The 15,877-nt window shown below is 45.1% G+C and overlaps 1 protein-coding gene across 4 annotated transcripts in view; it reads right to left on the bottom strand.

Moving 5' to 3' along the window:
* LOC135385943 (hemicentin-2-like) overlaps positions 1-15,877 on the bottom strand; it is a 1,123,122-nt gene that overhangs the window by 622,575 nt on the left and 484,670 nt on the right. For 3 of the 4 annotated variants that reach the window (XM_064615587.1, XM_064615588.1, XM_064615590.1), the window contains one exon: positions 3,473-3,495. The exons of the other annotated variant lie outside the window; for it this stretch is intronic. The gene's annotated coding sequence lies outside the window, so the exon portion shown is untranslated. The remainder of the gene's footprint in view (positions 1-3,472; positions 3,496-15,877) is intronic. 4 annotated transcript variants of the gene reach the window in all.

The following is a 15,877-nucleotide window of genomic DNA, read 5'->3' as shown; positions in this document are numbered from 1 at the left end:
TAAGTCGAGCGAGAATAAACGAAAAACAGTGCAAGTAAGATGGAGCTGCATGTTTCCCTCTTCTTCGCAGAACAGAAGAAAGGAAAGCCAAAAATGTAGCGAAGCACGTCGCTTGGTACGTGTAGAAGAACGGTGTCGATGTGTCAAGGAATGGAAGAGCTGAACCCAGACAGATAACAATTTTGTTAGAAACTTGGAACAACAAGGATCTAAAGTGAGACTAAGTGCTTTAAGATAGTCGTCCTGCGTAGTGACGATGTTCACGACAACTTGAACTGAGTTCTGGGTGGATATACTGAGCTTGAGGCGCAGCAATGAAATATTTGAGGGTCCTGAAGGAGGCGCAGAAACCGCCGGAACGTCGACATCATTGTTAACTTCCATGTGGCACCTACTGAAATAACTCCTAGCTTGGACTGTATAGATACATGAAAGAAAAATACGGAGACGTTAGTGCTGACACAGTCAGGACTGCTCACAACATTTGAAGTTTGTAGTAAGACTAATATGAGCAGCCAATACCAAAGGCTTAGTAAACAAAAAAGAAGAAGAAAAAGACAAAAACATGTCAAGAAAGACAAAAACACAGTATGATAGGAGGCAAGTCACGAGCGACCACCAGGGATCACCAAGACAAGTGTCTATAACGTCAGCAATATCTCTCAGGTCATCATATGGTCTGTTTCTGCGCAGGGCAGCAATGCGAGAGAAGTTCACAGAATACCAATAACATTGCCTGATTTCAAAAATTGCACGAGTGCGCCCATTGAAAAGGAGGGGGTGATTTGCTCGCCGTTCTTGGTTACACACAAGTAGGCACGCAATGACATTTCTGATTTGTACGAGGGCTCATTTAGAAAACCGTGAATGAAGATGGCAGGTCTCCCTCCAATCTCAGCTGCCTTGAGAGCCAGCATCACGGTGTTAGAAGATACGGCATCAAAAGCCCTTTCAATGTCAAAGAATACTGCACCGGTCTTCTTTTTGGACTCAGTTGGCTGATCCACGTCAGAAATAAAGTCGAGTAAAGTATCTGTTGCACTTAGGTGGGCTCTGAATCCAGTGGCGGATCCAAGGGGGGGGGGGGCGATCGCCCCCCAAAACGTCAGTTTATACATTGAATTCCCCTCTCCCCCCTCCCTCACTACGCCCCCCCCCCCCCGCTCAAACCGAGGGTCTGGATCCGCCCCTGTCTGAATCCGGTCATTTGCTCCGGAAGAATGCCCTTGATATCAAGGAAAAAGACTACTCTTCTGTGTAGCATGCGTTCAGCGAGCTGGGCACCACACTGGGCACCAGACAGGTATCGTACGATCTCGGGTATGCTCTTCGGATCTTTCATGCGGAGCACCTCATCCTTCCACTAGAGGCCGCGATCCCTATAGGTACAGTTCTGAGTCTTCCAGTGTTCCACGCTATATAAAATTACACTACGTTTGCATGGGTGGTAAGGATAAACGTTACTTGCCTAACAACTTAATTCTACCGATAATGCACAAGTTGGGTATATTGCCCATCACAACGCGCACGAACACCCGCATTCAGAAGGAATTATGTTAACGGAGCTTGTTTAGAGACACACTAATGCGTAAAGTGACTGGGGGAATGTGAGGGAGTCCTGCGTGACAGGTGGGCCGAACACGCCTCCAAAAGGTATTATTTGTGCCAACATGAATAACGACATGTTTAGATCAAGCAGGTACAAAAAACGAGAAAACAAGGAAACAAAGAACCGCTCACCACGCCCTGCTACTAGGGTTGCCAGCTTTCGTAGTGAAAAATACCGGCTGAGGGAGAGGAGGTGAAATAGAGAGAAAGGGGAAATGTTCTCGGGAAAGGGAAAGGGGTGAGGGGTGGATAGTATACAGAGAGAGAGAGAAAGACCGAGCGTACTCGCTCAAGACAACAATGATAACAATAATGAATAACTAAGAAAACGACTGGTGACTACGGAGTTGGGTCTGTGTTTCCACAGAGTGGCTTAAATCATAAAGGGTAAACAGGAAAAAGGGGGGTGTTCAAGAATTCTGGATGATTAGCATTCTAGGAGTTTTTCTGTGGGCGACGACGACGGAGATACTGTATCTCTTCAGTTGTCAGCAGAATGAAGGGGGTGCTGACGCAACTGCCTGTGCCGAATTACGCGATAAGGAACGCTTATCGGATCTCCCTTGCAGTCTGACCTCGATAAAATGCGTCTGTACGTGTCTCTCTTAACAAAGCTGTACATCCACATATCCTCGTGTGTATTTTCAGATGCCCATATAGAGTACTATTCCTAGTGGCCAAGGCATGCTCCCTGAGTCCTACATTAAGGCACCGCCCGGTTTGGCCCACATACACACGGTCGCAACTGAGGGAAATGATGTAAACAACACCCTTGCGGCATGGAGTATACATCTTCTTATGATGTATCTGGCATGCATCCTCATGGTTGTCAAGGAGATTGACGCAGCGGCACAACGATGAAAGCGTGTGTGGAGCCGAGATGAGCAGGGGGATATCATATCTTAGTGGAACATTCTTTAGATTGTGCGTGATCTGATGAACGTATGGAATAACAACGGGTCTGCCCTGCGGCCTACTTCTAGGTGTCCTATCTTTTTCATGAGCATGAGCAAGCAAAGTCTCGGCTACCGATGTGACCAGGCGCTGAGGGTAGCCTGCGAGTTTTAGTCTGGCAACTTGCGTTGCAAAGCTGGAAACCACCTTGTGGCCACATGACTTTTGTAAGGACGCACCTATCACAGCTTGAGCAATTCCCCTTTTTACTATTTTTGAATGCGCCGACATAGTAGTAGTATGAACTTTTTGACCTCAGGTTGTATAGGACCAGCAAAGATGGTGCTCTGTCTTGTTGATTTTCAGGTCAAGGAATTGGATGGAATCTTGGCAAGGGAGTTCGTAAGTGAACGTAAGCCCCTTGGCCTGTTCTTTAAAAAAATCCAGGATCCCTTCTGCCGTCAATGGCCTCCCGCTCTCGCTTCAGTTAATGGCCGCGCAGTATCTCCCTCGTCATCCCCGACAGAACAACTCCTAGAATGATAATCACCCAGGATTCTTAAACCTGCTCCCCCTGCCTTTTTTCCTGTTTAACCTTTATGATTTCAGCAACCCTGTCCAAGTAAAATTTCTTAGTTGTGAGTAGCGGGGCGTGGTGTGCGGTTCTTTGTTTCCTTGTTGTCCCTTTTTTGTGCCTGCTTGATCTAAACATGTGTAATATCCAATTACCCCACTTCAACACTTTAGTGGAATAACGGTGTCTGACAATGCATGTAGCTCATCGCACCAGCAATGGGATAGAGTATCGCCTCTGACGATGAAACGCCCCAATCACCATCATAAAAATAAAGTTGCTGTTGTTGTGACTGGTAAAATGTGATTATGTGGAGCATATTTTAAGCCGTTGATCGATTAAACAACCTCAGCCAGAAATATTTCCAGTGCGTAATGAGCAAGGCACGGAACTTACTTGTTAGTCGTAGCCTGCATGACCTGAAAGAAAACACTTAATCAACGTAAGGTAATCAAACCTAATCAAACGTCATTTAAAACTAGTGTTTTTTAAATACTTCTAGCATTTTGGAGCGCCATAGTACATGTCGGTAACAAAAAAAAAAAAATCAACACACTTCACGTTAAAATCGCATATGCAAAACAACTACACCAGTTGTTCCTGCAAAATTCCTGCAGGAACTCAGTACTAACCATAAAACAAGGAAAACGCGTTAGAGCAGCACACAAACTCTCTATTGATTTGATGTGATTTGATTTCAAGAAAAAAATAAAGTGGAGATTTTGACTTCGCTAGTGAGAGACCCGTAACTCCACATCACTTGCACCAGTTGCACCAGAAGCCTCCTGGAATGATGATGCTAATGAAGAGGATAATGATGGCGATGATGATGATGATTAGTGGTTGTGGTGATTCCGACAGAAAGCAATTGCAAACAGATACTGAGTTGCCACGGAACACGCAAGCCTGCACCACGCAAACAGTCGAACAGCAAAACCCACAACGCATTCATAGACTCAAAACTTCTTGTCTGCGTCAATGTCCCGGAAAATTTTCACTCCGGAGGAGAACGCCTGGTGTCTGACACTGCGATGCCAGGGCCCAAATACTTTTGTAACGCTGAGCGGGCGACAGCCCACTGCTGTCCAAATGGGTGTCCAAAGCGGCTGCTCAAAAGGGTGAAATACACCTTACGAACCGGACAGGATGGATGCGCCAGGGAAGCCGCTGCATCCGCCGCGTCATTCATGGGTATGCAAGAATGGCCAGGGATCCACTGAAGGATGATATCGTGTCCCTGTGTTACACACGCGTTGTAAGTCTTAATGGCGTCGCGCAGGATTGAAGCAAGACCTGCTGATCCGCCCAGCTTGTAATGCTCGTAATCCGACCTGTGAATCACTGTAGACAATCCATGATTTAGGGTCTTCATGTGCCTCTATAAATTGCATCGCCATGATCATCCCGTGGAGCTCTGCGGCCGTGGACGACATTGGATGAGAGAATCGTGCGCAACCTTCAATGCCGAGTTCAGGGACGACATATGCACATATGGTTCCTGACTCATTTGTAGACGCATCCGTGAAAATGCAAACTCTGTCCCTTTGGCTGTGCATTACCTGAAGACTTTGCTGACGCACAACCCCCCCCCCCCCACACACACACACTCACACACTTCAGGGCACGAACTTTCTCCCCACGAGACCCAGTTCTTTCGCCAACACTCGAGGCTGTAGCAAAGTTCAGAGGGGGCTGTAGGTCAAGGGAGCCGTGACTGCAGTGCCGGCCATTCTTTCCAGAAGTCCAAAGACAGATATCATCAGCATAGAAACTGATTTTCACTACCCGTAGTAGCAACTGTGACAGGAACGAGAGTACAAGATTGAAGAGCAAAGGGCTGAGAACACCGCCTTGAGGCACCCCCGTTTCCTGTGCATGGTGGTGGCTGTCACCGCTGCCTGTGCGCATGAACACCTTCCGATCCTGCAGATATGCCGCAATCCACCGAAATGAACGTCCACTTAAACCCAGCTTATACAAGGAGTGTAGCACATGCACTTGTATGACACTGTCATACGCCTCGTGCAGAGCGCTTCTCGCGCCGCCCTGCGTCAAGCACGGAAAGTGTTTCCGGGGCTCCGTAGCGCGCAGCGTCCAGCGTGTTGATGTTGTGTGCTTGCTGCACGTGGTATGGTGTCAAAGAAGTCGCAAAACAATTGTTGCGTGGTGAAATGTGCATTCACTATGGAAGTGCACCGCCTGGAACCAAATTTTTATCGTTTCCTGGGAAGCATCGTGAAAAGGAGAGAAGACTGAAGGTGTTCGCTGCAGTGAAACGTCTTCGCTTTGAGTGATGTTAACCACTGTCGGGAAGCTAGCAAACTTCGTTCATTGTTTCTTTTAGTAAAGATAGCTCGCCGTGGACCAATAACACTGTCATATGTGATCACCATATTGCCGACGCGGTGCCAAGTCAAATGATCCAAGAAGTACCTCGTATGTTCCGTCTATTTTTCCTTACGTTTATACAAGGCAACTGCTCTCCTTCAAGCTCAAGCTCCTTGCAAAAGACAATAATTAAGAACAACAGTTCTCACTCCACACTTACTCACTGAGAACAAAATACCGTGTGACTGAGGTGCCAGGAGTTGCCAGAACTTGTCTTACATTCACACCATAAGCATGCTTTTCATTTGAAGTACCATCATGGTTGCACGATGTATATCATCTTGATTTTAATCGCTGGTGCTAATCGCGATTTAAAGCATTTTATTGTTTTTACCAAATAATTTTCCTTGGACTGGAAATTTCTTCGTGACATTGAAGAGGGCTCCACAATGTGTAGCGTATCTCTTGTTTTTCCTTGTTTTCGTTAGCGTCCTTGGTTTCTTCTCAGGTTTCAAAAAAGCTTTTCCTCGACGTCATTCCAAAAGCACTCAGGCCAATAGCTGCATCGGCCAAGCTACATCAGTACGTGTCATGAGATGTAAATTTAATGCTACGTACGAATTACTACGAATTATTACCACGTTGTCGTACTTCACGATTATGAGGAAAATTGTCAGTTAAGAGGGAGGCTTAAGGGAGTTGATTGAATGAAATGAAGCTATTTTTTTAATCGCGCGTTTTTGCAACCCTGCGTACCATGCAGTCATGCTTTTTTTTTTGCATGTGTTTTTTATTTTGCTTGTTTTCTTTTTTTCTTTTTTTGCAGAAGCAGAGAGCACATGCAGGATTTACCCCAATTCTAGTACAAAATACATTCACTGCTACAAAGGTAATAGCCGTAAAAATTTGGGAAAACCGTCCTTTCGAAGAGCGAAAATTGGCGCAAAGCTCAGTTCTGCGTGAAAATAATGCAAGATGCGGGGGAAGGAAAACGGTCACTCGACACTTCCTGTTTCCTTCTCTCTCTCTCTCTGTTTTCATATAACTTTGTGTTGCAACCGTGCTGCCGTTATCAGAAGAAGGTTGGAAAACTAAAAGTGGAAGGGCATGTATACATGACCTCCTCGCATCGCTTCTTGCGGAGATCTGAGCGCGCGGACGCCAATTTGCGCTCTTCGAAAGGGCGGTCTTCGCAATTGTTTTTTCCGCGGATATTACATTGTACTAGTAAATGTATTTTGCGCTAGAATGGGGTATGTCCTACATTTTACAGATTAACGAAGAAATGCGATAGGCACCACAATGAACATTAGGGGGAAATTAACCCAGTGGGCAAAAAACAGCGCTCTTGAGAGGAACAGTAAAAGTATTGCAAGTGTATCTTGTTATGTTTAACACGCGAAATATATGCTATGCCAAATGTAATATCTATTTGGAAAGCTTAATGTTGGTAACTATGCTAGACACACAAAGAAGAAAAGTTAATAAATATTACGCGCAATGTGCAACGTCATGCATAATGGAAGAGCGCTCATGATACGCGGACACCAGCAACAAAATGTCACTTCCCTTCATAAACAAACAGGCCGGACCGAAACGCATCGCTGAACAACGTAATGCACCTCCAAAAGCACTGCACGTAAATAGGGAACAAACCGTGGACTGTTATTGCATTTTTATGAGTCGTAAACGAAGAATTATTCCCACCAAAATGCGGCAAAATGCGACACTAACCCAGAGGCGCCTCGGATAAATAAATAAATAGAGGGTTTTTGGGAGGGCGACGCCTGTAACACACAAAAGTAGAGCGGCATCCGCTAGACAGAGAAAGATCTTATCGCTATGTGACCCGCTTGAAACACTAACAAAAGAGGACCACACAAATAATTTTGAAAGCAAAGCGGAAAGGCTGGTCCTAGTCTGGCCCTGCGTAACTGACGCTTTACGATCTGGGTTCCCCTCGCAAGAAATAAAGGGGAAAATACGTGAATCTCGCGCGTTCTGTTGGAACGCTAAAGACAAAAGGCAGAACGCATAACAACGGCGGGCGAGAGAGAGAGAGAGAAAATACGTGGCTGTAAAAGAGTTCCACTGCCCCTGAGGACTCGCCAGAAGATCAGAGGGAGAAAAATCGAGGCTAGTATAAAGCGGAGAGCTCATAAAAATAGATGTGCCGCCACCAAAAAAAGAAAAAAAAAGAAACATGCAACTTTGCCACCAGGTATTGGTGAACAAAACCTGTGCGTCGGCACCCGGTTATAGCGTCACTTGACGAGTTTAAAACGTCTCATTTGAGATCATGAAAAAAAAGAAACGAATTTGAAGAAGGAATGAAATAGCCGACAGTCCGGATAATCATTTCTTTAGATTCGTTAGGTTCGATAGCTTCCCTTTCTTGCCGCATGGGGTTCATTTATCTCTATGCAAAGTGTAAAAGGAGTGCTTATGTGAATAAATGGCATATGAATCTTGCAACGTTTCTCCAGTGTCATTTTCCTTCGCAGAAGCAATCTAATTCACTTCATTTAGAAAGGAACTAGGTGGACGATATGATTTTAAATCATCATGAAATACTGGTTAATCAAATCCATTCGATCGTTACACTTCACTTCAGTGTTCGCTAACGTGCACTGCATAATTTTCTTGCGGCGCCTCAACGATATTTCGGGCATATAATGTGCTTCATAAGCTATTTTGATGCGCTAGGTACCCATCACGGGAAACGTTTATTGCCTTTCACGTACGATCGTAATGCGAATTCTGTAATGCGTGTTCGGGATAGGTTGAGTTGTGTTTGAATAGTCGTCCGTGGTCGTACAAAGAATAATCGAATGATTTCCGTTTTGGGGTACCACCTTTTCTGGACCATAATCACTTCATCTTTCAGCTCAAGTGTCTGCAAAGGAAGACAGTTGTGTTTCCGCTGCTCCGCTAACTTACATTTTACTGCAAACTATTGAATTCAGCGAAAACTCAAGGAATGATTGGTGTTTGTACAAGGTATGAGGCACAGGAAGAGGGAACTGAAAAAAAGAAAAAAAGAAAATAAGACCGATATTCGGGTAAATGGATGAACAAATACAGTACTAAGAAAATAAAGTGTCTGGTAAAACATAAAACACGACACATAATCTCCAACATTAGCGCATAATTCAAATTGCTGCAAATATTAGAGTTAGTTGCCCATTGGCAAGTATAGTGAAACCAGGTTGATTTCTAGCGAAAAATAGGGAACACGAACATGAGAAGGCGCGGGCAGTAAAGGGGCACGGCTGTGAACTGAAATGGAAGACAGAAAATAAGGGGTGTAAAGAGGATCAGGTGACATCACTTGAGTTGAGCGACTACGAGCAGGTAAAGAGACAGCGGCATCGGGGTATGCCAATGCTAAGCTGGGCGTCGCGTCGCGTCTCTATTGTTCGACGACGCTGTGGCACGGCTCAGAAAACACCGCATGCGATTGGGCCTTGAGGAAAGTTTCGCTTACGGCTGCGCCGGCAAACAGTCCAATACACCGTTCGCACTGCCACACATAGTCTGAAATAAGGGTGAGCAGGCAAGCGAGCTGGTGAAGGTTCGACGACGGTAGCATACCTTGAGCTTGAGGGAACGAGAGGACGCACAATGAAGTTGACAGGACGAGGCTCAATCTGAATCGGTACTGGATCATGATCGTGGCTAGCCGGTTCGACGTACTCACACCGTCTACACTTGACGTTCACATTTTCATCTGACGGCATCTGGCAGGATGAGAGAGAAAGGAACCCAGCGCGCCTGTGCCGATCCTCCTTAAGTGTGTTGTTTCGTACAAGGACGGAGGACAAATGTCGTCAGCGGTGTTAATCCAGGTATCGAAGGCACACTTTATCCGCACGTAAGGGTGATCACGATTGTGCGTGATGTGGATTCTGCGTCAGTGCGAACGGGGTACGTACTTACGTCATGTTCAGCTGTGAAGCTGGAACCGCATGAGGCGTATTTCCCCTGCCGAAAACACGCGGGCAACATCGCATGGATGAAGTGCGCGGCGTGATACGAGGAACTCAACGATAAAAAATACAACAAAAACAAAAAAGAAAATCACGCTGTGTTTTCACCAGGTGTGCAGTATGTACAAATGCAACGTATATAACAAAACACATACAGCTAAGAAGTGTATTTATTTGCCACACAAAAGAGTTTTCGGTGCCAGAAGAAGCGATTAGGAAGCAAAAAGGCTTAAACTTTAAATTGGTTCCGCTAGGTGCAGCGTGCGTTGATTGTGGCCTCTGGCAACCTGTAGCAAGCAACAGTCAACATGGACACTTAGCAACACGACTACATTCAGGGCTATGGGTAGTTGCTTGGAGATGCTACTGTTACTTTAATAAAAGCAACAGATGACGAAAAAGCGAAGCAGAAGAAGTGGCGGGAGCGCCGGGCTCGGCATTCCTTACTTCTAAGATCCCGTAGCAAGGGCCTTCTCTCTACTTGTGCTATTATTTCTTATTTAGCTTGAAGTTTGACAGACTCAACAACAAACACAACACGTGGATTCAGCGTCAAAATCAAAACACAGCGGTTCCCACGTGATGCGGAACCGGAAACTCCTACGCATGTCACGCTTGGCTACAGCCAGGTCACCGGAGCTCATCCAAAACTGCCGTCAAACTACGGAAGCCACCATTAGGCGTCCCCGTGTTGCCAGGCCAGAACTGGCGGAACCCGCTAGTTTTGGCGGAGGAAATCTGAACAATGGTTTTGGTCCATGTTTGTCGTTTTGTCACTGTGTGTACCAAACAAAGACGTATGAAACGTGATAAAAAGCGATTAAACCTAGAGTGGGGTCATATCTTGTGTGTTTTATTGTTGCGATGTATTGTTTTAGACTGGCCTCCACCTCTGAGCTTTCTAACTCGAGCCTACTTATTATACTACTAGTTACTTATATTTGTTTGATCCCATCTGCTATGTATTTGTTTCACCATCTGAGAAAAGGTACCGAAAGAAGCAGTGCAAGTTACTAAGAAAATAATTGCATTTCAGATACAAGTACACACACATATAGGAGCACCTTGTGTTTTCCTCAAGATAATACAAGCACTCAGATATTTTCACTCTGGGAATACGGCAAGCAGATGCTGCACCATCCCATTAACAGCTCCACGAAGGCTCTGGGGCTGCATGCACCTGCAGCTGGAGATCCTATAGCTTTTTCCGACACATTTGAAGGTTTATTATGAGTGTGCTACATAAAGATAAAGACGGCACTACTTCTGTCGTTTCTGTAACATTGTTAATGAAAATTTGTCACCTTCACAGGCTCCCACAACAACATACGTACGGAACGATATTCGAAATGGGTTCAGCGACTTGAGGAAGTGAATGTGAAATCCTACACTGACTGCAAACACGACCTCATGTGCTCCACTCATTTTCAGCAATGCTCCTTTTATGGTGGACACAGTCGATCTGTACTGAAGCCTGGTGCATGCCCTAGCGTTTCGGCACCAGGTCAACAAAGTATACATGTTCAGGTGATGGAGCTTACACTGTTTCATTCCTTTTAGTGTCAGTGTGCCTCTGTACTTCTCTGTGAATTTTCTTAATTTTATCCTGCTTGTGCTTGTGTGCAGGTCATGCAAGAGTAAACCAACAGCAAAGTGTGTCTCAGATGCAAACCTCTTCAAGCATTTGCCATGAAGCCATGACACAGGAACGGCTTCACTTGGGCCATTCAGTTGAAAGTTTGCTTGCAGCGTACTTTTTGCTAATTAAAAGTACATGATTGCTGCATAAATGTAATTTTTAAAAGCCAAAAAAGGGTGGCCAGATAGTTTGTGTGAGGCATATTCATCTAGCACATGTTACATGACTAAAATTCATGTACTAACCACAAAACTATTGCTTAAAGTTTTGTGCAATTGTACCAAAACCAAGGTAGAATCTCCAGCAAAGTGCGCGGGCACTACGACTGTCTACATCAAGCAGCTATGTGCTACAACATGTTCTACATCGTGTCTGCTCAGTCGATCATCTCTTTTATATGGGGAGTACCGACACTGACAGTGCAGCGTGGCGTGGTGAATGCCCCTGTGTAATACAGTCACAGCTTGTTACAGAGAATGTCAGTGCAATTGTATTTTCACTGAAACAAAATAGAATCATATCTTGATTGATGAAATTCACGAATTCCTTTATTTTATTAACAGTGCCCTCTCAAACAAAACCCATTTCCTTATTTATTGTAAAATTATAAGACTCGCTTTATGAACCTCAATTAATTATAATATTGACCATTCACAAATTGTGTGTTAAATGTATTCGATATAATAAAGTAGACCACTCATGATCACCATCCATTCTTTTAATATAGAGGTGTACCTGTGTCGAACAGCCTGTGTACCTACAACATTATATTTACGGTCTGAGATTTTCAAGTTAAATTCATCTCCTACTGATTATTACCCCTAATCAGTTGAGCTCCAATTTTGGTTGAACATGATCTCTGTCTGAACTCCAATCATGTATCATATCTACTAATTAGTGGCAATATGAATGCATATGTATGATGCAAAATTATTTTAATGCAAAAATAAACTATGCAAGACACGTTTGATATCACAACATTCAGCATTTGTGACCATTAATTGTGACAACTGTATATTTGACTTCCTTTACCTGAGGTCAAGTTGCACCGAGAAAAGAGAAAAATTACGAAGCTTATAATACCCAAATGCATCAGCAGCACCTGATGTCACCCTGATTTACAGATGGGAAACTGAAAGACTGTACCTCCACATTTTTCTTCCCTTTTCAAGGGAGCATACTTAAAAAAAAGAAAGACGCAAGTACAGTTTGCTCAGACGTAGCGCTGTAGAACAGCATCTCATCCACAACTACGTTTTTACATGCTCCTTGGCAGCAGCAGCTACATGTCTGTTGACTACCCCGTGAGACAGCTTAATTTTACTGTACTGTTCTCTAATGAAATCGTGACTCGCATTAATAAAGATTTTCTTTGTTGCAACAAAGTTGTGTGTTGCTCTCTCATTCACCTACACGTTTCCCTCTACTTCGTGCATTCGAATAGCTATTCTGCCTGAATCACGACAGATTGTGATATCGCACATCGACCTACAGAGCTCTGTGCTAAGTACCGTCAACATGCGCAGTTCATTCGATGCAAACAACTTGATGCATCTGTTAATAGTTCAATTGCATGATGCAGCTAGCACGATGATCCATATGCTGAGTACTTCACTTCGCTAAACTTAAAACGAATTCACAAAAACGAACGTAGGTCATCGTTCATGGTAGAAGTGGTAAATGGCACGCAAATGTAAAGGCCACAGCACCGACAACACTACTGCAATAAACGCGACGACGTAAACAAGGCTTGAAGCCCGGAAGCCACAAATCACGAATTTCACAAAACTGTGCACCATATTATAGATCAAGAACTTCGAAAAATACGTTTCCTCAATTCACAAACCGACGATTTCGCATTATCTTCGCCTTCGCAGTGCTTGCTGTTGACATTGGGAGCATTTAGGCTTGGCTTTGACAAGTTGCCAGTTGGATGGCTTGGATTGAGTCTGTAATCCACTTGGATCCAAACAATCATCCAACTTTAGCAACAGTGTGCCCAGACACTTTATACTTTGCGCCAAGTATGGGGAGAGATATCTCTGTTCTAATAACTGTGGGACGTCTGATGGCTGCCGCCGCCGTTTGACGCGCTGAATAGGGAGAAATGCATGGGAAGATGGCGACTTACTCCCACCTGGCTACAGCCTTCGAACGTTCGCCGCCGTCCGCGTTAAATATCAAGAGGCTGCTGATGCGCTCGAGCACGCACGTGTAACCTGATGTCCCGGTGATATTTTGCTCCGAGCTATGGCGCGTTTTTCGAGCATAAAGTTGTGTTTCGTGTTAAACATAAAGTTATGTTTCGTGAGCATAAAGTTGTGCGAGGCCGGAGCCCAAAGTGCGACGACTGTCTTCGTAACCAGAGCACTGTACTCGATAGGCGTCACGTCCTGCGGCGACGTATCATAGACTATCCTGGGGTCTCGCTATTGCCCCCACTACCGATTATCGATTCGGAGCCGACGAAACTGCATCGGAAATCTCTAATCTCAAATTCGACAGAGAAGACAAGAAGTGCCTTATGAACGGATTAACGCAGTCAGTATGGCACACTCACGCGAAGCACCTTCACCAACCGTTCACAAAGAAAGGATCGAAGAAAGCCAATTCACTTCAACAAGCAAATATGAGTAGAATGACAAACGAGGCTAAAAAAATACAAGCAAATAGGAGCATGGAAGTCCCATTTAACGTGACTCGAATGCGTGCTTCACCTGTGAAGCTGTCCACCAGGAGTCACCATGCAAAATATTTTCGCTCTGCGGTGTATTGTCACTGCGCCATTGAATTTCCAAAAACGGTTGGAGAAAGCAGTCGCGGACGGCAGACACAATTGTCGCGTGACGAAGAAGCGGCTCTGTGCCTTTTTTCTTTTTTTTTTTCAGCACACGCGCCATTTATACATGCTTGAGCTGTGCCGCTGTACGTCACCTACCACGTGCCGAAGCCCATGATACGCCACGACATACTCTCGTTCACCGATGCGCTCATTGCACAATATTTTTTTGTTTCTCGCTGTGGCGTCTTCTGCAACGAATAAAATGAGCTCCTGCGAAGGAACGACAAGGGCAGGTGACCTACAGAGCACGCGCAAGGCTCTGTTCCGCACACCTTTAAAAAATCCTCTCCACGTGCAAAGAGCGCATCGGCGAACGAGAAGACGTTGCGACGCATCACAGGCTCCGGCACGTGACCAGTGACGTCCAACGCCACAGCTGAAGCATGTATAAGCGGCGCGTGTGCCGAGAAGAAAAAAACAAAGAAGAAATACATTGATCAGTTTCTACGTCACGCGAGGCTCGTGTCTCTCGTCCGCGACTGCTTTCTCCTACTGTCTTTTGTAAATTTTATTGCTCAGTGACAATACACCGCAGAGCGAAAATATTTTGCATGGTGACCCCTGGTGGACAGCTTTACAGATGAGACAGGCTTTCGAGTCATGTGAAATGTCACTTCCATGCGCCTTTAAATGTGTGTAGAACAGAGATTCGCACGTAGGTCACCTGCGCTCATCGTTCTTTCGCAGGAGCTCATTTTATTCGTTGCAGAAAACGCCGCAGCAAAAAACAAAAAGAAATATGTTGAGGGCCACTTCCATGCTCCTTTAAGGGATGAAGCGATAGAGATTGCAATGACCAAAACCGGTGACAGCTACTTCCAAGGACGGCACCTGACGAAATGTAAGCGAAAAGCCAGCGGCGGCAATCGAACCCAGACCTCTCTTATTGGATGTCAAGCTTGCTACCTCTACATAACTCCGATACTCTTTTTTAGGTAAATGTTGATTCCAGATGCGCAATTTACGTTATTAGCAAGCTTTAGTAGATCGGGAACCCTTTATCTCATCATATCCGTAGAGTGTAACAACGGTATACCGCGATATAACACTGTCTACTATCTGTTGGTATCTATCGCAACGATCGTTGCGGCGTTGTTGATAGAGCCTCCGACAAAGCGATGTTCCTTGAGGACGTGCTTTCTTTTTCTCTCTGCATGGAGAGACGCAACGAGGCCTGCAGCTGAAAACTTGTTACTCTTGTTCTTTTGGACCTAATTGAGCGACAACGGGATTTACCCGAAGCGATTAATTAATGGACAGCCAAGATCAGCTATTCATTACCACAGAGAAGCCTTACAAGAATAAGGGAATAATAGCGGTAAGAAAAGTGTAGAAAAGGACGGACGTCTTTGTGCGATTGCCGTTGATGGCTATCAATTAGATTGGAAGCAGATGTTCAGCGTGTGCTTGTATACAGGGCGTTTCAGTAACCACGACAAAAAATGCTAATATGACAACCGTGACCGTGTTCTTCACCAACTCTGGTTCAGGCTTGTATTCTAGCACTCGTTTTGCCTTACACAGTTGTCTCGCAGACTAGCTGCAATGGTTCAAGATGTTCTATATCTGAGCATAACGGAGCAGTTTCACGAGTGCATGGCATTATCCTGCAATAGATGCTCGCTCGTGGTGGGATTCATGAAAACAATTCTCCCGTGATGCAGCGGTACTCAGAGCGTCATAGCCCACCAGTTTGCCAGTGTGCGCCACGTGTATTTCACGGGTTTCGACGCAAAGAGAATGCTCGGCAAAGTACTTCACGATGCATGCGAACAGATGTCGTTGGCAGGCTCCTAGCCAGGTCCAGTCTGCTAGGATCTAGCCTTATATGGTCCCGTCTTCAAGCCAAGATATACCCTGCCATATATTTTTTTCGTACCTAAACCCTTAACTGTTGCAGGATACTGAATCTTTCTTACGGCACCTTCGACCGGACGTGCTCTCGGTGGCGCGCTTTGGGTACGAGACCAGACTCGAAATTTGAGAAATTCAGCTTCGACGTC

This window comes from Ornithodoros turicata, chromosome 2 (assembly GCF_037126465.1).
Source record: "Ornithodoros turicata isolate Travis chromosome 2, ASM3712646v1, whole genome shotgun sequence".
In the NCBI taxonomy this organism is placed as follows: Eukaryota; Metazoa; Arthropoda; class Arachnida; order Ixodida; family Argasidae; genus Ornithodoros; species Ornithodoros turicata.
The sequence above is the reverse complement of the archived record's forward strand: the minus strand, read 5'-3'. Positions and strand labels throughout refer to the sequence as shown.